The sequence below is a fragment of the Mustela nivalis genome (assembly GCF_964662115.1).
Source record: "Mustela nivalis genome assembly, chromosome: 4".
NCBI classification, from domain to species: domain Eukaryota; kingdom Metazoa; phylum Chordata; class Mammalia; order Carnivora; family Mustelidae; genus Mustela; species Mustela nivalis.
The window spans coordinates 96,601,688-96,626,235 of NC_139023.1; the positions used below are offsets into that span (position 1 = coordinate 96,601,688).

General features: G+C 35.8%; 1 long non-coding RNA gene across 1 annotated transcript in view; it reads left to right on the forward strand.

Moving 5' to 3' along the window:
* The window catches only part of LOC309863163, a 113,161-nt gene extending 99,412 nt beyond the window's left edge, over nt 1-13,749 (forward strand). The window contains exon 5 of the long non-coding RNA XR_014310898.1: nt 13,644-13,749. This is a non-coding gene — a long non-coding RNA (uncharacterized lncRNA). The remainder of the gene's footprint in view (nt 1-13,643) is intronic.
* The last annotated feature ends 10,799 nt before the right edge of the window (nt 13,750-24,548 follow it).

Genomic DNA, 24,548 nt, shown 5'->3' on the forward strand with positions numbered 1-24,548 from the left:
CTACTGAAGACATTTGTAAGGCAGAGCAAATCCTATTGGCCTGCTGGGAGCAAAGCGTGCTCTTGGGAATCCCTGAGAGGTCAGATTAAGAAAGGCCTTGAGTCCAAAAAAAAAAAAAAAAAAAAAAAAGAAAGGTCTTGAGAGAAGCGCCTGGGTGGCTCAGTCAGTTAGATGTCTGCCTTAGGCTAGGTCATAATCTCAGGGTCCTGGGATCAAACTGGGCATTGAGCCCAGCAAGGAGCTCCTTGCTCAAAGGGGAGTCTGCTTCTCCCTCTGCCCCTCCCCGCTGCTTGCGTGCTTTCTCTCAAATAAATACATAAAATCGCTTTCTCTCAAATAAATACATAAAATCTTAAAAAAAAAAAAAGAAAGACCTTTAGAATCAGGCTCAGGAATGTGCACTGAAGAGTGTAGGAAACCTTTTGGAGGGTGTTGTGGGAAATTAGGTGTGAAATAAACATGGAGAGAAACGTGCTTAATTTTTGCTTTTAATGATTTTCCATTTGCTTATCCAGTCTTTTGCCCTTTCAATAGAAAATCCCCAGAGAGGAAAAGCTTGAAATGATCTTTCATTGAAAATGTCTTTGTGACCCCTTGTTCTGAGTTTGAAAGGTGGAATATACTCACAACAGTTAAATCAACATGAAAGCCAAATGACAGGAAATGAGCAAGCGCTTGGCATAATTGTTTTGTTGCAGTCAGCACCATTTATTTCTGATTGAGTGCATTTTCACTAATGATTCCAGTGTTGAACAAGATAAGGTTGTCTTGCCTCAGCTTGCAGTTTTCTAAAATAGTGAGCCATTCTCATGTTATATCTAGAGCAGCGAGTTATACGGTGGGCACCGCATTCAGTAGGTCACATTGAGGAGTCTTTATTAAAAAGCTGGTGGCTGCGAGGGGGCTCATGCACTCCAAAATCTCACAGCCCCAAATGAGTTCAGGGGTAGATGTATAAAGGCATAAACCACATCCTATTGCCAGTTTCTGAAATTGCCAAGCGCAGTACAGAAGCAAAAATGTTGAATTAAGCAGACATTTAGGGTAGGGGTGCATTTCCTGAAATTGTTATGTCTGGAGTAGTTTGCAGATTTTCTGTTAAGGTTGCAATAACACGGGTATAGTAACATGACTGTGTTATGAAATGCCCACTGTTTATAAAAATGGCATGACTTATACTAAGTCTGTTCCCTAGGCGTCTCATACAAGAGTAATAAAATATGGTGTAACACTTCTTGGTAATTACTATTTTGTTGATTACAGTGCTCCATGTCATCTCCTTTGCTTTTTTTTTTTTTTTTTTTTTTTTTTGATTATTTTGGCTCCAGTTCTAATAACTCAGCTTGCTTGTAACAGCTGCACCACAACAAAATGGTGATAAATGGTGAAATCTGGGATCAATTTTCCCAGAAAGATTGCTAAACTCTAGAAATGATTAATGAAAATGGCTAATATGTTTAGCTGTGTGTGTAAATGTAATAGCTAAACCAAGAATTTATATGTGTCTTATTTAATCTTTGAAACAATCCACCGAGATTGGTACCCAAGTTATATATGAGGAACATGAGGCTTACAGTGGTTCAGTAACTTGCCAGGATCACAGGACTGGCGAGTGACAGAGCAAGCATTTGAACCCAGGCAGTGTAACTGCAAATCCCAGGCCCTGAGCAACTGCATCATACTGTATCCACAATTTTCCTTATTTGTCAGGATTTGGTTAAATCTTATCTTCTTTCTGAAGACTTTTCCAATCCCTTACCTGAATTTACTCACTGTAATGTTTAGGCTCTTGTTAATTTTTTTTTTTAAAGAATTTTTTTTTTTTTTTTTTTTAAATTTGAGCGCAAGTGAGAGACAGACAGAGAGAGCGAGCACAAATGAGGGGCAGAGGGAGAGGGAGAGGCAGAAGCAGACTCCCTACTGAGCAGGGAGCCTGATGTGGGACTCAAACCAGGACACTGGCATCATGACCTGAGCTGAAGGCAGAAGCTTAACCGATTTAGCCCTCCAACTGCCCAAAGCTCTCCATAAATTTTACTTGTATGTTACTACAACGTGTCACAGTTTGGTCTGTATTACAGTTTTAAAACAAGGGTTGTAAATTGCAGATGGAATTCAGCTGATAGACTATTTTGATTTACTGACACAATGTTTTAGAGTAACTTGCTTTGTGTGCCTCTGGTTATTTAGAGTTCTTACCACTCCCTCCTGTCTTGTAATGAACTAGCTTTTGAATTTTGTATTTCCTGCCTGTCCTCTCAAAGGCTCTTGTCACTGAATTCTCTGGCTCGTGTATTTTAGTTCATTTCTGCCTGGTGTTTCTTCTATTCCTCCTCTGACCTCCCTCCCCAAACCTCACTACTAGATTGAAAGCTTTCTGAAGTCAAACCCTATGTCTTCTTCATCTTTTTACTTCCATCACCATATGCCACAGCATCTGCCATAGAGCTAGCGTTAAATACAAGATGTCTTTACAATCTCTTGGTCTATTTTTCTCAATGCTTAGTATTATGTAAAACTTCTATGAAAATAGGAGCACTCTAATGAAATGTTTCCAAGAAATTTTTGGAAGGACATTATTATCAGTAACCTTGACAGAAAGAATTTTAAAATGGCCTGAACAACACTTGTAAATCATCCCCTTGGAACTTGCTTTTGTTTAACAACACATATGCAAATTAAGGAAAACATTTCCCCTCAGGAGAGATGTTTAAATTAAGTCAAATGTCTCTTTGTATACCATTATCACTTCACCCACACCTGAGGAGGCCGGAAGCACAAGTACTTTCTCTTTGGGTTGTCCTGTATTAGTACTATGGGGTTCCAGTTCCATATCTTACACTTTTCAGAACTGATATATTTGCATTGCTGTTTCACTGAATTTTTTGAAATGTGGGTAGGGGCTCAGATAATCATTTTGAAACTGATGTAATTTTTAATGAGTTACTAAAATAATCATTGTGAATATTATGGATAAAGTTTATGATAGAATATTACATCAATGAATCAAAATGCAAAAAAATGAGTAAAAAATAAATTTAGTCAAACGTCTAATAGTAATCTCACCAAATAGCTATTTGAGAAACAGTATTTTTTTTCACATTGCTTTATGATTCTAGATAGACTCATAATGATTGCAAGTCATTATTTCCTATCTGACGGCACGTTATTTTCCTTATCTGCAGTAAGACTCAGAACAAACCTACACTAATACCATTTTGTTAACTGTAAATTACAAATCCATTCAGATCTTTTAAAAGATTACTCAATAATTTTCACCTTTTTTTCCTTTGTTCCGGTCAAAACCAACATTTTAAATGTGAAAGTCCTTAACATCATTCCAACCCCCTTATGTTTCAATGAGAGTCGGAATCAGAAGAGATTTTTTTGAATCTCCTAGATTCAAAAGAATTTTCTAGTCATTCTTTGGAAGAAAACATACTAACCCTACAACATCCTAAAAATAATTGTGTTCTGAAGTAGTTCTACTAAGCACATTATGTTTATAACTCAGCTGTAATGGAATATAAAACCACTTCAGGTAAATGAAATATGTTTTGGATGTGTTTCTTCCAATGATTATTATTTCGTTCAAATTATGGTGTAGTCATCGGACAAAAGCTGATTTTTTTCAAGATATGATGAAGACAATGCATCGAATTAGAAGAAATAGAAAGTATTATGGGCACTACAGTTGAATATGGGCAGTAGTGTTTAATCAAATCCTATGACATGTACTGTGGAGTGTACGTGTTGCCCCGTGATAAGCGTTTGCAGTTTCTGATACTACCAGCTTCATTGACTGTAAACATTTCATACGATACATCAAAAGATGACCTTGCTTCTGTGGGGTTGGAACAGTGGTTTTGGTTCTAAAGGGAAGAAGGCAAATTCATAAGGCCTATACTTTGGATACCCTTTTAACAGTCCGAGTTTAAATGAGAGCTATTTCCCTGCACTTATGGATAGAAATGAATCATATTTTTTTTTCTTTAAATCTTGGGGCAAACCATTTAAAAATTATGAAATTAAAGCTGCACAGTAATTGTCATGCATGGCTGGAAGCCGTAACCACTTCAGCCTTGGAAATATACTGCGATTGGTGTTCGTGTGGATTACATTTTAATATTATGCTGGAAGCTTAATTATAAAGGATTATTAGCAGATCATAAGAGGACTACAATGAAATAGGGTCGCACAGAGTGGAATATTATTAGCTGTCTAATCTTCAAGTCATATCTTTCTCTGAGGTTGACATCTTTCTTTAGTGCAAACTGCGGACTGGTTTTATAAGTTCTACCGGGTTTTTCCTCTGACATCTTTAGCCAAAAGTCTGTATTTGCATTGTTGTTGGTTTGAATTTTTTGTTGTCTGATTGTCTGGTTGGTTGGATTGCTCCTAGCCGTGTTCTCTGATCCTCAGAAGGTGAGCTTCTCGAATGTGATCCTGGAAAGCAGCTTGTGGACTTAGTGTATCAGCTAACAAGGGTTGGTTCAGACAAAATGAGGATGATCTTGGATAAGCACATCTCTATTTTATTTCTTTGGCAAAATTAAAAAAAAAATAAAATAAAAATCTTAAAGCACTTGGGACCCCTGTTTAAACTCTTGCAAATCCCACAGTAAAATTGCAGTTAGGCAAAGAATCAGTGCTGCCTGTTAGAGTTTTCAACAGATGATAGGAGTAGCAGGTATAAGCAACTGTCTTTTATAATGCAAGAGCATCATTGTCCTAAAATAGCACTCTGTTGACTTTTGTCATGTTAACTGTGGGAACTTTCCGGGAAATACATTTAGGTACTTGAGGACTATAAGTTAAAAGATAAGAGCAACTGATACAGTGAACAGCGTGCCTGAGAGGTAAATTGCATGGAGAAACTAAACATGACAGGCTTAGATAAAACACTTATTATGATTAATACCAGAAGGAGTAACAAGCTCATTTCTTTCTGCAGCCCCGGGAAACCTCACTTTTACCTGATAATGTTTATGACTCCAGCTCACTCACCCAATGCCCCACACTTTCTTAATGGCAGGCCACTAATCTGTGAAACATCAGGACTGAGGAATTCTTGCTTCTCTGATTTTCACCTTTCTTTGGAAGATTTACAAATCATTACTGTCAAATTCCCACATCAAAACTAAAGAAGGTAGACCGGGTTCCAAAAATCACTGAAACAAACCAAGATTTAATAACATTTGTTGTCTTAAATATAGCTGGATGTCATCCGCTGTTGGTGTGGGAATAGAGTATAGTTGGATTATTGCCAAGGGTAACAAATGAGGTAGTCTAATCAAATCGATATTTGGGAGCTGATTTGGGGCAAATATGAGAAGCAGCAAGAGATGAAAACTCATAGCACATTAGCAACCACAGAAGGCAAACTCATCTGCTTTTATTTATATCATAAATATGACATCTCTATCTTCTCAGAACTGTAGAATTCTGAAGTTGGGAGAAACTATAAAGGTCTTATGATCTGACCTACTACAGTCCTATTCCATCCCTGACATTTTCATCATGACAGTGTGATTATCACTTGAGGAAGCTCTTTGATTTTCTTTTTTTTTTTTTTTTAAGATTTTATTTATTTATTTGACAGAGAGAGAGAGATCACAAGTAGGCAGAGAGGAAGGGAAGCAGGCTCCCTGCTGAGCAGAGAGCACCACGTGGGGCTTCATCCCAGGACCCTGCGATCATGACCTGAGCCGAACGCAGAAGCTTTAACCCACTGAGCCACCCAGGTGCCCCAAGCTCTTTGATTTTCTAAATAGCCTTATTCTTATCTAGTTCTAACTACTATTGATTGACATCTGTGGGTATATAACTTCCACCGGATTGTTCCAGTTTGGTGTCTTGGCACTGTCCAAAAAAAGTAGAGTTCTTCTTTGACAAGGCAATTCTTTAAAACCTATCATGTGGGGCGCCTGGGTGGCTCAGTGGGTTAAAGCCTCCTCCTTCGGCTCATGTCATGATCTTAGGGTCCTGGGATAGAGCCCCGCATCGAGCCCCGCATCGGGCTCTCTGCTCAGTGGGGAGCCTGCTTCCCTTCCCCTCTCTTTCTGCCTGCCTCTCTGCCTACTTGTGATCTCTGTCAAATAAATAAAATCTTAAAAAACAAAAAACAAAACAAAACAAAACAAAAAACCTATCACGATTTCTCTAAAGCGTGTTTTCTACTTGTGGAAAATTCCTATTTTCTTCAACCTTTCTTCAGATGAAATGGTCTTTGGACAAATTATTTCTCTAAGAACATGCATCATTATTTTAATATAAAATACAGCATTCAGAGTCAATATGTAGTAGTATATACAGAATAATGTAGTTTACTCTTGCAGTAAAATCTGAAATTGTACGTTACCTTTTTAGGTAGTCATTTCTTAGTTAACACATATATAATCAAGTAGAGAATTGTGAAAGAAACCTCAAGGTTTTTTTTTTAAACATATATTAAGATCTGCTGCTGTTTAAATAGCCCTTCATTTGAGTTGTTAATCTTTAAAAAAAATCCATCTCTAGGACTTTAAAATTAATCTCACTAGTATCGGTCCAAATGTTTACCCATTGGGATCTTATGTAAAATCTTCCCTCCAACTTCATATCAATAAGTAAATTAATAGTCTTTAGCATTAATTATACAGCTATATAATCTAGTTAAGTATAAAGTATATATATACATATACATTTGTGTATATGTATATATACACTCTATACATATGTATATACATATATACAAATACATATATACATATATACAAATACATATATACATATATACATACATATATGTATATACACATACACACTTTATACATATGTATATGTATATACACATATGTATATGTATATATGTATATATATACCCTTTGGCAAAGCAAGCATTCAATAAACACCACATATAAACTGTATGAATGTAAGAAACGTTCTTGGTCTTTTGAATCTTTAGCTCTTAGGAAAGTGCTGATGCATTGGCACATAGTAAACAATAAAAACTTGTTAAATAAGTGAATAAATGGTCAGATATGTAAAAATTATAATGTCATTAGTATTTGAATGTGGGGATGGAAACTCATAGTGTTAAAAGCAGAAGGAATTTAGACCTAGAAAACAGAGGTACCCATGAAGCCCTGAAGGTGTGATCACTCCCATTTCCAGTGACATTAAATTCATTTGAAAGATAGCAGCCAAGAGAGATAGTTAACAAGAAAAATCCAAAAGGACGTACTTGTGTTTCTGTGTTTATTCCCTTTCACCTAATCACAGCATGGAGGAAGCCGCATGTCTTAGCTTGCTTCATAATTTCCCCTGGCTCAGGAATAGTAGGAAAATTCCCACATAGCCAGCAGGGCATAGAAGTTTCATGGAGAACCGACAGACACTAGACCACTTTATTTGAATTTCACTAGCTTTCTATTTCCTCTTTCTGTTCCAGGATCCAATCCAGCACACCACACTGGATTTAGTCATTATGTCTCCTTACTTTCCTCTGGTCTGAGACAGTTTCTCATTATTTCCTTATTTTTCATGAATCTTGACCTACCTGAGGAGTACTGGTCAGATAGCTTGTGGAATGCCTTTCAGTGTGGGTTTATCTGATGCTTTCTTCATGATTTAATTGAAATTTTATTCTATTTTGATCTTTTTTAAAATTTGTTTTTTTTTTAAATTTAAATTTAATTAATTAGCACATAATACATTATTAGTTTCAGAGGTAGAGTTCAGTGATTCATCAATCTTATAAAATCCAGTGCTCATTACATCATGTGCCTTACTTAATGTCCATCACCCAGTTACCCCAACCCTGCACACCCCAGCAACCCTTAACTTATTTGCTTTGATTGAGAGTCACTTAAGATTTGTCTCCCTCTCTGATTCCACCTTGTTTTACTTTTTCCTCTCTTCCCCTATGATCCTCTGTTTTATTTTTCAAATTCCATGTATGAGTGAGATTATATGATAATTGTCTTTCTCTGATTGGCTCCTTTTGCTTAGCATAATAACCTCTACTTCTAGCTATGTCATTGTAAATGACAAGATTTCATTTTTTGATGTTTGAGTAGTATTCCATTGTATATTTATACCACATCTTTAGCCATTCATTTGTCGATGAATATCTGGGCTCTTTCCATAGTTTGGCTATTGTGGACATGGCTGCTATAAACATTTGGGTACACGTGCCCCTTTGAATCACTACATTTGTATCTTTAGGGTAAATACCCAGTAGTGCAATTGCTGGGCCATAGGGTGGCTCTATTTTCACCTTTTTGAGGAACCTTCATAGTGTTTTCCGGAATGGCTGCATCAGCTTGCATTCCCACCTTACAGTGTAAGAGGATTCCCCTCTCTTTGCATCCTTACCAACATCTATTGTTTCCTGATGTGTTAATTTCAGCCATTGGTGAGCTGGTCTCTCATTGTGGTTTTGATTTGTATTTCCCATGATGCTGAGTCATGTGGAACATTTTTTCATGTGTCTGTTGGCCATTTGTATATCTTCTTTGGAGAAATGTCTGTTCATGACTTCTGCCCATTTCTTGATTGGATTATCTATTCTTTGGCTGTTGAGTTTGATAAGTTCTTTACAGGTTTTGGATACTAGTCCATCACGTGGTAAGACATTTGCAGATATCTTCACCCATTCTTATTCTGTTTTATCTAGGCATTTTTGTATGTTTCTTGGCAACTTGATCTATTTATCTGTCTCACTACCTTCCCTATGCAGTAGGCCTACCTTCCTCCCTATTTATTTTTTCTTTCCTTTATTAAAATACAGTGAATTATAATTGATCCGTTAACCAAACCAAATGAAAGCAACCTAACAACAAACAAACATAGAACTCCCTACTCCCCAGTTCCACAGTTATTTTGTTGTCCTTGATATTTTTGAGAAAACTCAGTTCTGGTTTGTGTTCTTGCTGTTCTGTTCTTTGATATTCAAGAGTCTCCAGTCAGGGCAGTCCCCTTCCAACTTCTGTTCACAATAATGCCTGTGAATGTAGATTAGTTTCTTTAGTTGTCTCTGGTACTGTTAAAGTTTGCTTTTATACCATATATAATTTTTATGGACGTCCATCCCCCTTGATTATTTGCTGTTTTGGGATTTCTAGTTTTATCTACCTTTTAGCTAATATAAGGATATGTCATGTTAGAGATCAGGGCACATTATTTACTATAGCTAGTATTTATTATTTTTTTTAGTTAGTTGAGTTCTGGTATGAGAATCCCTCCTTGCAAGCATTCTTGCCAGTTCCACTTTGTTCTCTAGTTCTTTATTATAATTATTTCTTCAAACACCAAATATCTTTTGGGTGCTGAGTGGGTATGGTATGTGCTAAAAGCTAAGAGGATACAAAAAAGAAATCACCTATGTGTCATACTTGAACAAAAACAAAAACAAAAAACCTTACAGTCTGCAAAGGAAGATTAGATGTATGCAAAAATAAATCAGGTAAACTGTACAACATAATGATTACTTTCATCAACAGCATATGTAAAGCATTATAAAACTCGTAATGAGCATAGAGATCATTGAAGACTATAACGAAGATCTGTGTGAGGTGAGCTTTGAAGAGGTTGCACAAAGAAGGAAATTGCATTCCAGTTCAAAGTTGTGACAAAAGAAAATAATAGGAGCATGGAAATGTGTCCTCTATTTAGAGAAAAACAAGTTGTCATTTGGCTGGATTGTAGAGTGACTTGAAAGAAGGAAACAGATACACAATGATATTTTAGAATAGGATGAAAGTTATGTCCTAGTGTTCAGACTATGAATTTTTGGGTTTTTGTGTTGCTAATGGAGAAACATTGAAGATTTTGACCTGGAGAGGTCAATCAAAAGTTTAATCAGCCAGCAAAAGCCAAAATAGATTAGAAAAATAGGGCCTCTAGAGCCTGGGAAAAAGTTGGAATGCTTTTTGAGAGGATAAAAATGGTGACACTTGTGGTTTAGATTAGGTAACAATGAGGTTCAGAGACAAAGATATATTCATGGGTTGTACAGTAGGGGACAAATTCAAGATCTTCAAGGGCAAAGGGGGAGAGAATTATCAACAAAGCAGATATGCAGCAGATATATAACATAATGGGTAATGCTGTTATGGTACTGTAACACCTGAGACACCCAAGTGTCCCTCCAGTTCACTGGTTGCTCAAACTTCTCTTCAGATCCAGGGTACCTACAATCCAGCTAACAGAGTAACTGCAGGGGCATGGAGAGCCACTAGGACCTGAATGGTTGGTGCCTCTTAGGAAATAGTGTAAATATCACCCATGGTGGTAGGATTTAGTAAATTAAGTTCAATATACCATTTCTTCACTCTTACCTCCTTAGCTTTTCAAAAATGAAATTTTCACCAAATAAAAGCAAAGTAAGAAAAGGCAGGGATTTACCAGTTGTTCTGCTATTAGCAGAAGACTTCCAGGTGACAGGCAGAGGTTGACATTTTCAAGCAATCATAAATATATCATGCTTATGGGTCAACTTTGTAATTCCAATTAGGAAAATATTTGTTTCTTAAATATAAAAATATTTTCTATCCTTTCAGCTCTACCTATAACTATACCATCATTATTAGTATTAGTCATAATATTACTTAAAATTTTTATACTAGCTGTGATGTCCATTTGTCTATTAGATAGGAACTTTTAGGAAAAAAATTTGTATCAAAATTATTATAATAATTATATATCATAATAAATACATATTTAAAAAGAGAAGTAAGGATTCAAAATTTGATAATATAATTTCAAAACCCAAAATGCTTACCAGTTTATTCTCAAATCAATTCAAGTTTAGGGAGAAGTGATCGTTTAGAAAAGTCAGGGTCCATGAATCTCTGTATTGTAAGAATCTTCAAGTACCAGGTTTGTGACTTATACAAACCATCTGAAAAAGATAAAGCATATTAGAAAAATGAAATCTTTGTTTATTTTTGCATCAGAGATAAGCATTAGAGATATTGACAATTGATAGATCTAGAATAAAAATAAAATTTCCTAGCACTTATCTCTATCAAGCCAAATCTCTAGAAATCTAAAAGATGGAATGACTCTGAAGATCATTTTTATGAGATTTGGCTGGACACTGAAGTGCAGTACTTTATATGTCTCTGTAAAGGTGTTACTGATAAGTGCCATATGTATGAAACTGTAAGGAGGAAACATGAGGTAGTTTGAATTTTAGTCTCCTCTCTTTAAAAGCGTTCAAAATTATATGACGGTTAAAGACAATATAGAACCAACTTATGTGAAAGAAGTACAAATGTAGCACTCCATCAAATCTTTTGTGTGAGTTGACTTTCAATAAAAAATGGAAAGGAGGTTATTTAATTGGAAAAGGAAATACTGCTAGAAGAAGAAAAAACTCATTAATATCAAAATCTTCTCTAGACCGTACTAAATAGAGGGAAGAAAAATAATTTAATTTCCAGTATTAAACTGTTAATAAATTCATGCAATGATTATTAATTGAGTATCATCTATATGCCAGGAACTATTTTAGGTATTGGAGGCAGAATAACAAACAATTGTCTCCACCCTCTTGAAGTTTATATGAATAAATAAATATTAATGAATATAAATAATAAAAAACAATCATGCCAGGTGGTGATAAGTGCTATGGAGAATACTAAAGTAGAGATAAGTGAAATGAAGAATGACTTTTTCAAATATATGGAGGTGGTGAGGAGGAATCTTGAAATTCTAAGCTTACACGTGATCATGCTATTTTTTGCTTCTATGTCTTCACACATTCCATGATAAGATATGTGACTAAGAAACCATCAGGATCAGAGGACACAAAGAGCCATTTGCCTTTGGGGCATGGGATTGTGTGATTTCACAGTTATTATGTCACTAACACTGTCAGATATGGTTGTGTCTAGATCAACTGAGCTACAGTGCATTAAAACCATTCATTTTCTTGAAGAGGAGATATTTATAAATTTACTACTCCATTAGTTCTTAGGTGAAGGACTAAAATGTTACTAACTAGAGAAGGCACTTTAAGTGACAGCAGGAAGGAGTGAGATTAATAGGTAGAGTCATCAGGGAGAAACTTGGGGAAAAAGTAAGCAGAGACATAATTATTAGTAAAAGAAATAATTCAGTTAATGTTTGTATCTACTTAGGACTAACTTCATACCTCTGAAAAAGGTTTTCTATGACCATTGTCAATTTGAAGAGACTGATTTTTTATTTCCTTCTGGAAGACATTACTAACCAGAATCAATGAAATCTCTAGAATATGAATGTATCTTCATGTATGGGCATAGATGGTGAAATACTTCTTTTATCTAATGGAGATATCACAGGTAATAAAGAACAAGGGAGAAAGACCAGATTTTAAAGATAAGATGGGATTCAATTTGAGGGTAGGCATAGAGTCAATTGGATGGAAGGATAGAATATTTGAAAAATTTTTATGGCAGGAATATTTTAGAAGTTAGTATTTATTTGAGGAATGGAACACACAATTTCTGACCTCCTTCTTGTTCTGTGTAACAAAATATATAAGTTAACTAAAAGAAAAAAGAATAGACTTATGAAGGGCTAGTGCCTCGTGATAAGTTGTTGACCAGATGTTGGGCATCTAATTGGCATGATTTATGGCATTCTTGGTGACATGACGTCTTACAAAGGTCTGGGTTCTCTCCTCACTGGTTGTCCCTCCCCAGATCTCTTAGATGACTGGTGGACAACTTGCACACACATGAGCCAGTGCAGGATAAAGACTATTTCAGGATGAGTTTTTTGGAAATAAGTTAGTTTTTTTAATAGAACACAGTATCTGTAACTGCACATGAACTTTGTTTCATTATTAACATCTTAAAATATATTTGAATACAATTTCAGAAATCACAAAAGATCAGATTACAACAATGCATTTTTAGAAAAAAAAGTGTTCTGTAAGATGCTTGGAAAACTGGATGGCTTTGCCTTTTATTATTTGGTTTTGCAAGGTATTTGCCTACAACAAAAACCTTATTTCACAATACCTGTCATCACTGTACTCTTTAGAATAGGAAGCACTTCTATTACAAAGGAAAGAAAAATTGTTTAGCATAAAAACTATTTCCAAAACAATGTAAGCGAAGCAAGATTTTTGTCAATATTTTTACCTTCTGGACAGTAGTTCTAGGGCATACATTTTATTTAGAATATAATTATTTATATAAAAATCATTTGGTTGGTTGAGCCAATTTGCTCTTACAACCATGTGGTAGGTAAATGCATATGTTCCCACTCACCCGACTAGTTCAGTGGAACAGTGGTCTCTGAAGTGGGTGTGCATCCCCAGCGAGTGTGAACCATGATCCACTGGGGTAGGAGAGGGTAAGATTATAAATCCCACTTATGTTGATTTTCATCTAACTGGAAAAATAATGAAAATTAATAATATTTAGCATGTCTCCTGACACTTCTGCTCCCCCTGTGTCTCGTCTTCAGCTGTGCGTCTTGAAATGTTAAGGAAGGGTAGGTGTTTGGACAGGAGCCTGCTCATGTGTTTGTTCACTTTTGTTTTATTGTGAGGTGCTGTAGTGTTAAAAGGTGCCATTGATTTTGTTATGATAAAAGCAAGACTTTTAAATTTCAGTATCATGAGAAACGTGTGAAATGACCCTGAAAATCTTTTTACCTCACAGAAATTCATCACTTACCTCATGAGTTGTCAAAGATGAGTTATACACATTCTTTTTCAAAACTGAAGTAAAGGCGTTCCAGTTTTCCTGACCTTTTTTTTTGTGATACCAAAAGGATGAGGAAACCATGTTATGTTAACAGGTATTATCAAAATAATATACCAGGTGAAGTGAATGGCTTAAGCAGTGCTTAAGAGATTAAGTTTGTTTAAAATAAACTTGTGATTTTGGAGAAAGCATTTTGAAAATTTGAATTTGAAAAATTTTAATCATTGAGTAATTTTATTGTCAAATAAAAAAATTTATTGCCAAAATCTATCACCTATAAAAACCATCAGAATTACACACTTTTTAATTTTTTAAGTTTGGAAGTCGAAATTTCAAACTTCTTTAAAATCTTCCAGATGAAGAGTTTCAATAGGTTTCGAATGATGTGCTAAAAAATATTTAAAAAGCAACATTTTTTCATGTAGTTTATAAGAATAATGCTTGATTTTGGAGCGACACAAATTTCCTGGCAAAATTTATATTCTACTTCAACTGATACATAATTATATATAATATCATCTATGTTATAGAACAATGTCGTATATGATCTAATGACATGTTAATAATAGATACTATGTATTCTATGGTAGGTAATATTATATATTTTGTACTAGAGATTATATATATTAAGGGACTGTAGAAATAGCTTCATGGTTTGATAAATGCAGACAATATACTTTGGTGCATGCCCTTCCATGTAGATACTTACCTTTGTGAAGTATCTCTTTTCGTTATGACTGCCATTAAAATCAAATATCTGTTTAACTTAATTAGAAAGAAAATTTAATGATATATTTCTACCTAAAGGTATTATCACTAATCAAGATTTCAGTGAAAGCAAGAACCTTTAATAATGTTGATAAATACATAAAATACTGTTTATTTCAGTTATAACTCATTATTATTTTAATTTCTGTTTTGTTTATGTTTAAACATGCACATTGTATTTGTTCTGAGTACACTCAGAATTTTTAATAATTTATTGAGTTACATTCACATAGCATAAAGTTAACAATTTTAAAGTGAACAATACAGTGGCATTAAATACATTTTTAGTGCTGCGCAAACACCACCTCTATCTAGTCCAAAGCATTTCTGTCACTGCAAAGTAAAACTCCCTGAGCCATTAAATAGTTTCTCATCATTCCTTCCTTCCCTTGGCCCTTGGCAATCACCAGTCTGCATTCTGTCTCTACAAATTTATTTATTCTGGATATTACATGTAAATGAAATCATATAGTATATGAACTTTTGTGTCTGGTTCCTTTATTTCATACAGTGTTTTAGAAGTTTGTAGTATCTGACAGTACCCCATTTTTTTTTATAGCTGAATACTATATCATTGCATGTATTATTATAATTTGTTTATCCATTAATCCATGATGAATATTTGGGCTGTTTCCACCATTTGGCTCTCATGAATAACACTGTTCTGTTTTTAATTCTTTGGGGCATATACCTAGGAGTAGAACTGTGGGGTCACATGGTAACTCTCTGTTGAACTTTGGGGGAAAGGCCAAATTGTTTTCCATAGTGACAAAACCATTTTGCATTCCCACCAGCAATAAATGAAGGGTCCATTTTCAGTGAGTATACTTTAAAAACAAACAAATATATTAGTGGTGCCCACCAAAATGTTTTCTACCAACTAAGAATAAAACTCTGAAAGGTCTGGAGCCTACTCCAGAGGGAGCACTCTGGCCCCATGTGAGGTGAATGTACAATCATGTATGTTTGTAGGATGGCGTAGGGCGGGAATGCTGTGGGTGTGTTCTCTTTGGCCTTAGAGTTGCCATCTGTAAATGAGAAGTTTCTAAATGAGATTGTAGGCTACCCCTAAGAACTCAGTAGGTCACTGGTCATTTATTATTCCTCAGGCTCTATTCTAATAAGCGTTTACATTTTATACCCAAGAGGAATGAAAATAAATCACAACCTGGCTTCTTATGAATTATACAAAAATTACATGTACTATTTGCTTCTCTCCCTCTCAGCACAATAGGCTGTGTTGCATTTATCTTACTGTAGATGCCTTTGTGGTGATTGTAGCCTCTTTTTTCCTTTAGGGCACCAGTGTTGTCGAAGATTAGTTGACCATAGAGTTGAGGGTCCATATCTGGGCTCTCTACTCTGTTCCACTGGTCTATGTGTCTGTTTTTGTGTCAGTACCATACTGTCTTGGTGATCACAGCTTTGTAGTAAAGCTTGAAATCAGGCAACGTGATGCCCCCGGTTTTGTTTTTCTTTTTCAACATTCCCTTAGCAATTCGGGGCCTCTTCTGTTCCATACAAATTTTAGGATTGTTTGTTTCAGCTCTTTGAAAAATGCTGGTGGAATTTTGAATGGGATGGCACTGAAAGTATAGATTGCTCTAGGCAGTATAGACATTTTAACAATGTTTATTCTTCCAATTCATGAGCATGGAATGCTTTTCTATCTTTTTGTGTCTTCTTCAGTTTCTTTCATGAGTATTCTGTAGTTTCTTGAGTACAGATCCTTTATCTCTTTGGTTAGGTTTATTCCCAGGCATCTTATGGTTCTTGGTGCTAAAGTAAATGGAATCAATTCTCTAATTTCCCTTTCCATATTTTCATTGTTAGTGTATAAGAAAACAACTGATTTCCATATATTGATTTTGTATCTATTACATTACTGAATTGCTGTATGAATTCTAGTAGTAGGGAGGTGGAGTATTTTGGGTTTTCCATATATAGTATCATGTCATCTGTGAAGAGTTTCTCTTCTTCTTTGCCAATATGAATACCTTCTATTTCTTTTTGTTGTCTGATTGTTGTTGCAAGGACTTCTAGTACTGGGTTGAACAACAGTGGTGATAGTGGACATCCTTGTCGTGTTCCTGATCTCAAAGGGAAAGCTGTCAGCTTTTCCCTATTGAGGATGATAATCGCTGTGGGTTTTTCATAGATAGATTTTTATGAAGTTGAGGAATGTTCTCTTGATCCCTATATTTTGAAACATTTTAATCAAGAACGGATGCTATATCTTGTCAAATGCTTTTTCTGCATCAATTGAGAGGATCCATGTCGTTCTTCTCTTTTCTGTTATTGATTTGTTCTATCACATTGATTGATTTGTAAATGTTGAACCACACTTGCATCCCAGGGGTAAATCCAACCTGGTCATGATGGATAATCTTTTTAATGTACTGTTGGATCCTATTAGCTTAGATCTTGTTGAGAATCTTGACATCCATATTCATCAGGGATATTGGTCTGAAATTCTCCTTTTTGATGGGGTCTTTGCCTGGTTTGGGGATATCAGGGTACCAAGGAATAGCAACAATCATAACAATATAGAGAAGCTGCCTGTGTAAAGCACATAATGCATTCTTTACAAACATAATTTTACTTAAGTCTCATTAGAACCAATCTCTTCTTTACAAAGAAGGGGTCTGAAGCGGAACGAGGTTAGTGGATTTGCCCCAAGAAGAAGTAGAAGAGCTTGGATTAGAACACAGATTTGTCGGGCACCTGGGTGGCTCAGTGGGTTAGGCCGCTGCCTTCGGCTCAGGTCATGGTCTCAGGGTCCTGGGATCGAGTCCCGCATCGGGCTCTCTGCTCAGCAGGGGCCTGCTTCCCTTCCCCTCTCTCTGCCTGCCTCTCTGCCTACTTGTGATCTCTCTCTGTCAAATAAATAAATAAAATCTTTAAAAAAAAAAAAAAAAGAACACAGATTTGTCTGATTCAAGATAAATGCTCTTTCCATTTTACTTTTGTTCAAGAGAAAAACTCCTTCCATATTACTTCTGAATGCCTCACCCAGGCATTTTACCCAGCAACTCTCTGACCTTGGCTTGATTTAGCTTTATTACACATATGGGGGGCACTGCTGAATTGTAAAATATCATTGACCCCATGAATAGGAGATTCTTTAAAAAAAATCCGTAATAATGCCTAAGATGGGGGAGCCTGGGTGGCTCAGTGGGTTAAGCCCCTGCCTTTGGCTCAGATCATGATCTCAGGGTCCTGGGATCGAGTCCTCCATTGGGCTCTCTGCTCAGTGGGGAGCCTGCTTCCCTCCTCTTTCTCTGCTTGCCTCTCTGTCTACTTGTGATCTCTCTGTCAAATAAATAAATAAAAATCTAAAAAAAAAAATAATAATGCCTAAGATGAACTCAGACAACCTAGACAGACTCAGTCTCTCTGTATTCCTTCTCCCCTGAGGCAGGTGGGTGAGGATTTGTTTACTGCACTTCATTAAACTCATTCTTTTGTACCTTTGTACATTTATTTCTGGTCCAGAAAAGCAAAGATCTCAGTAGATCTCAGGAGCTCAAACCCCAAGATTAATCATTCTTTATTACAAAAGAACCAAAGTCCTATTATATAACCATTCTACATTTCCTACGTTGTATTCAATCAAAGCATTTACAAAGATCAGGAAACCCCATCAAGGAGCTACAGAAACACAAACTGAAGGGAAGGACAGTGAAACCCTGCTGCAAATCATCTTGATTAAAAAAAAAAAAAAAAAAAAAGGAGTGAAAGCCCTGAGAATACCACAGGCTGGGGTCAGAATCCTGAGCACCAAGTTTTCATAATACGGCTAGATAGAAAAAGTATATAGAGCTGTTTACCCAAATGCCACTATTTAAGCATTGTGTCATTGTTTATAAGATTCAAAACTAACATAGATAAGTAGAAAAGTATTTTTCAGGAATGCACTGCTAAGACAATGGGCCTCCAACACTACTGAACTCACTTAACGGGTCACCACAGTAATGCTACTATTCAGCCATTTTCTCCAAAGACCATGTTTTACCTACTTGTCATCTCTGATGCCCAGCACCATATCTGACAGACAGAAATTACTCAATAAAAGTATGAATAATAATGGATACAAGAAGCAAAGATAAAATTGTTTCCTAAGGCAAAAGCTTTTTATTATGCATGTTTTAATGCCTTTAATACGAAGGAGGATATTCTAGAATGGTACAGATGTAACTACCTTATTTTCAACTCTAAGAAGGAGGCTCTAGAAAAAGAGAAGACATGCATAGATGATGCTTCTGCTGGCTACCTTTCTTTTGCTGACTTCTCAGGTACACTTTGGCCCTTCACCCTGCTCTCTATCTTCTTGGTTGGCCTGGAATGGACTGCATTCATGGGTTCCCTTGCCTTTGACTTATGGTTGGATTAGACCAAGGAAGTCATAGCAAGAGATGAGATAGCAAGAGGACAGTGAGTAAGGTTATTTATTCTTTTCACTTACTCCCCACGTGGTCACTGTGGGCTGACTGCTTGCCTTTTCTAGGGGGACTTTGCCAGAACTTTGCTCTTCAGGTTCCCGTAACTGCACCTTCCATTCACCCCTTCAGTTCTTGGGATTTATGTGTTGCAGAGAATGTGATCAATTGTTTTCTTTCTTTTTTTTTCCCCTATAAACCTCCTTGCTTTTAATAAACCATTTTCTAAAGCATCAGTTTACATTTTTAAAAGAACATACTTAAAAATAACATTTTTTGGATGACAAAAGTAAAGTACGTTTATTTTAAACTGCATAGAACTTATGGAGAAGTCCTTAGAAGAAAATAAAAATTCTTTATAAATCTACCATCTGGCTATATTACCACTCTGATGTATATTCTTGCAGTTTTTCTATGCATTTATATGTGTGTGTGCTTATAGACACGTGTGAATATTCTGGTTATATGTATTATATATATATAATATATAGTTGGATATATAAAACAATATCATACACACTTTTTATAACTTCAGACTTGTTTTCTTAACTTTCATTAATGCATTTATTATTTTTGAATTGTAATAATATAATTCACTAGGAACTGTTTATTTACATGTCTATTATTACATTTCTTCAGGAAAATAACATGGTTACTACTAATTTGAAACCCTCAAATACACATTTTACCTTCATGCTTATACATGACTTTACAATGTTTTAAATGTTGGGTTACTTTGGAATACACTAATCTGTCAGTAGGAGAGATTGCATCTCTTTCTTCCTTCCTCCTCCCTCCCTCCCTCCCCCCATCTCTTTCTTTTCTTTTCTTTCCTTTCCTTTCTTTTCTTTCTCTCTTTCTATCTTAAAAGATTTTACTTATTTATTTGTCAGAGCAAGAGAGCATGAGAGTATAAGCAGGGGGAGTGGGGGACTGCAGGCAGAGAGAGAAACAAGCTCCCCCGCTGAGCAAGGAGCCTGATGCAGGGACTCGATTCCAGGACCCTGGGATCATGACCTAAGCCAAAGGCAGATGCTTAACAGACTGAGCCACCCAGGCATCCAAGATTGCATAATTTCTTATGAAATTCTGTAGCTCTATTGTCTGAGCAAAGTGAATACATAATATAATTGCTATGAAGCCAAAGTTAACTAATTTTAGAAATTCAAGATCATATGTTCTGTCATCTGACTACTGGGGTTCCAAATTCTGACTCCACAATTTACTTGCAATTTTTAGAAATTACCAGGGCTTCACTTTTCTCGTCCATAATATGTAAATTACACTAGTGTATTCATTGTTGTGTTTTGGGAAGAGCTGAGTGTAAAACACATAGCCCAGTGTCTTGCAAGGAGGAGATACCTACATATGTTCCCACTTATTATTATTTGCTGTATCATCTCTGTCATCATCCGAGAGTGTCAGTTACCTATAATTCGCTAAGGGTTCTAATTTTAAAATGCCTTATTTCAATGGAAATCCTTCTAAAATGCATCTCTTTCTTTTCCGCATTTTTTAAGGTAGACTATCTTGTCTATTAAAACGTAACCCAGCATGTTTTAATAGACATTAATTTTTATTGACTTGTGATACCATTAGTAGATATTAAAGTATTTTGCTTTCTTCAGTTTTTTACTAAATGCTAACAAGAGGAAACTGCTCCATAACGAAGAAAGTGTTAAATACCAATTCTAAAACCATTTCTGGGTTCTTTATGAATTATACAGACAATAAGTTCCCTTGTACTGCTGTGGATTTTAGTGATTAAAGAAGGCTTCATAGATGGAATTTCAGTGGGATCTGGAAAAATGGACTTGTTTTTACTAATCCTCAGATGAAGTGAATCCATTTACACTATGGGCTCCATCAGTTTCAGGTGAATGCTCCCCAACAGCCACCTGGGGACAAGCCTATCATGCCAGAGAAATGGAGGCTAGGAGAGTTTCTTAACGACACTGAGCACAAACTGGCCTGTTGGGGGATTTGGATAGAGGACTTAAGTGCATGTCGCAGGCATCAAACTACCACTCCAAAGAACGCAACATTTTCCTCTTCTTCCCTCTTTGAGGGCAGTGCTCTGATGTCCTAGAGAAGGAGAGGAACTAACCCAAGAAACATTAACTTATGTTTCTGGTATGTCAAACAAACTTTAGGATTATTAACTCACAGAATGATGTCTCAGTTCTTGGCTTTGTCCGAGTGTACTTGAAATGGAGCATGTGTTTCACAGTGAAGTGATATTTAGGTAACTCTGTCTTGTTCAAAATTTCTGTTTTGCAAGGAGCAGAAATGGAAGAGTTGAGCTGAAAGTCCAAATACGAAATGAGCTTCGCAAATAATTCAAGCATTGTTGTTGGGGGCAGGGTCCAGATAAAAACAGGAGAAAGAGCAGTGGAAGATCAAAGCCGAAGGGGAAGCAGCGAGCTCGAAGGGCAAAGTCTGTCCCTTCAATTGTATGCACGTGCAGCCAACAGGTCTGCACTTTGATGATGATGATGGGGGATTATAAGCTTCCTATGGTATTTTTGGAGAAACTCTAAAAATCGTTTTTTCTAAATTCAGGTGAGGTTGACTCTAAGAGGATTAAGTGTGTCTCTATCAAAAAGGCTTTCAGGGATATGGGGATTTTAAGGCACTTGAAATAATCCCTGCAGAGCAGGCAAGAAAATAGTATCTTTACTTTAATCGAGTAAAAGGTATTATTAAGGAATCACATATGATAGATATAGTTCAATTTATTACATTTATACTAAAAGTATTTGCCTAGCAAAATTAAGCGATTCTTTATAAAACAGCCTGATTTATATATTTCTTCAAGTACTGCTGTATCATTTGTCTCAGCATACCTGTTGCTTACAATTTTTAAAAATGTTATCATTTGCTATTTTTTATTTTTTGCTCTGTCTCTCTCTCTCTCTCTCTCTCGGTCTGTCATTATCCCCCCTCTGGTTGTGTGGCAATGTGGAATAAATATGAGTTAAGAGTTCGATTGTGTAGTGAGATAGATCAAGATTCACATTTAACCCTGAGCTACTTATTCCATATATGTCTTTCAAGTTAGCTTCTCTGCTTCAGTTTCCTGATCAGTAAGCTGAGGATACCAACACATTCTTCATTGTTCTGGTGACAATCAAATGTGGTAGTCTGTGTAAGGTGTTTCGGTATATTCCATATATATATTGTGGGACATATAAAAGCCAGAACTTTTTTATTCTTTGAATGAGCTTTTATGATGATTCTTTTGACAGTTTATACTACATATTTATTGCACAAGCAAATTTATATTTATGTTCCCATTTTCAATTTTGTAGTTTGGTAAAGGTGATGATGATGATGATTTCCTGTGAGCAGATAAGAAAATTGAGCCTCAGAGATTTTAAGTCATTTGTAACTGCTAAATAGAAGACTTGAAATGTGAAAATATGAAATTGAGATTATTTTTCTCTTCAGTGGTATATAGTGATAAGCATGGAAAAAGAGAAAGAGTGATTTAAAAAAAAATTAGTACAATGCTATCTTTTAGAGCTCATTTCCCTAATTGTGTTGTACTGTGGCTAAAACATCTTGTCCTCACCTCAAAAGGCGAACAAACAGCAGCGGGAGAAATACTCACACGTTGAGTGTGTGGAAAGTTCACAAAAGGGGAAATGAGCAAGCATCTTCAATGTACCACTTTAAAGAATGAGACATTTTACTGTTGCCCAAAGGGTTCTTAAAATATGGGCATACCATATAAAATACAATTTAAAGGAACTGTCCAGTCCCTCTGAGATAAACAAATGACTATAGGGATTTTAGGCAGCTTAGAAGGCGAAACGGGGACACTCTCAGCCTCATTTATATCCTTGAAGGGAACTGCGGAATAGGGTATTTTATTTGGCTTTATTTCTACTGGCAGGGAAAAAAAAAAAAAGGAAGAAACATTATCAGCTCAGAAGGATTTTTCAGGTCTTAAGGATTAACCATTGAAAAGAACAACAATTTTATTAAAACTTCTTTACTTTAACCATCTATAAAGGATTGAAGTATGGATTCCAAAAGGTTTTAAAGTAGGTAGCAGAATCATTCATCTTTGCAAAAATCAGCCAGTCAGGACATCAAAATCTCAACTCCTTGGAAAAAATAATGCTATATTTCTTTCAGTTGAGTATTTTTATGCTGAGAACAAGATTAGAAGTTACATCATTGGTTAGGAGAAAATACTGGTTTTTTACTTCAAATGCACAATGTCACCCATCTTTTATTTTCTCTGCCTCTGTCTTGATTATTTTCTTAAGTGAAGGATAGGATAAATACTTCATTCTTGTTAATTTAGCAGTTTTCAAAATGAGTTAGTTCCCTAGCATCCTCAAACAGTGACCAATGCGTGTGAATTTAAACAGGCAATCTGTTGCACTTAATATCTTAATGGATGCTCAGATTTTCCCAATTTTGGTCACTGGAAGCCTCTTTTCCATCTGAATCTTTTTGGACATAACCTCAGTTGAGTTCCGACAGCCTTCTTTCTTGCTTGTTGACAAAGTTCACTCCGTGTGCTTCCTACTCTGAGACTGGAATCAGCTATTTCTTAAGGACCCCATCTTCTTTATTGTGGGCAACACATTTCAGAGACCCCAGTTGAATGTTGGAGAAACCAAACATTTCCTGCAAGATATTTTAGCATAGGTTGTTATCACACTCTTTAAATTATTATAATTATACTTCAGTGCCAAGCCAGAATAATTTATTTTTATTATTAATTTTTATTTTACTTTTTTACCTTTTGACCTCCTTCCCCCATTTCTCTCACCATCAAGCCTCACCTATGGCAAACACTGATCTCTTCTCCCTATCTGTGATATTGTTTTTTTTCTCTGCCTCAGATTCTGCATATCAGGGAGATCATACAGTATTTGTCTTTCTCTGTCTGACTTACATCACTTAGTGTAATGTTGTCCAGGTGCATTCTTGCTGTTGTAAATGGTAAGACTTCATGCTTTTTTATTGCCGAATAATATTCCTGTGTGTGTGTGTATGTGTACTACAATTTCTTTATCCATTCATTGATAGGCATTTAGGTTGTTTCCATATTTTGGCTATTGTAAATAGTGCTGCTATAAACACGGGGTTACATACATCTTTTTGAGTTAGTGTTCCCATTTCCTTCTGATAAATACCAATAAATTGCTGAGTCCTGTGGTAAGTTCTACTCTGAATTTTTTTGAGGTGTATCTTTAGTGGCTGCACCAATTTACCTCCCCATCAGCCTGGCACAATGTTCCCTTCTTTTTATATCCTTGCTAACACTTGTTATTTCTTGTCTTTTTGATAATAGCCATTCTAACAGGTGTGAGGAGATACCTCGTTATGGCTTTGATTTGCATTTTCCTGATGATTAAAGATGTTGAACATCTTTTCATGTGAAAAGTGGGCTTTTTTTTTTTTTTAAATTAATGGCTTTCTTTGTTGTGCAGCTTTTTAGTTTGATGTAGTCCCTCTTGTTTATTTGTGCTTTAGCTGCCTTTACTTTTGGGGTCAGATTAAAAAAAATCATCACCAAGAGCTATGTCAAGTTGCTTACCATCAATGTTTTCTTTTAGGAGTTGTATGGTTTCAGATTTTGTGTTCAAGTCTTTTATCCACTCTTTAATCCATTAATTTTTGTGAATACTGT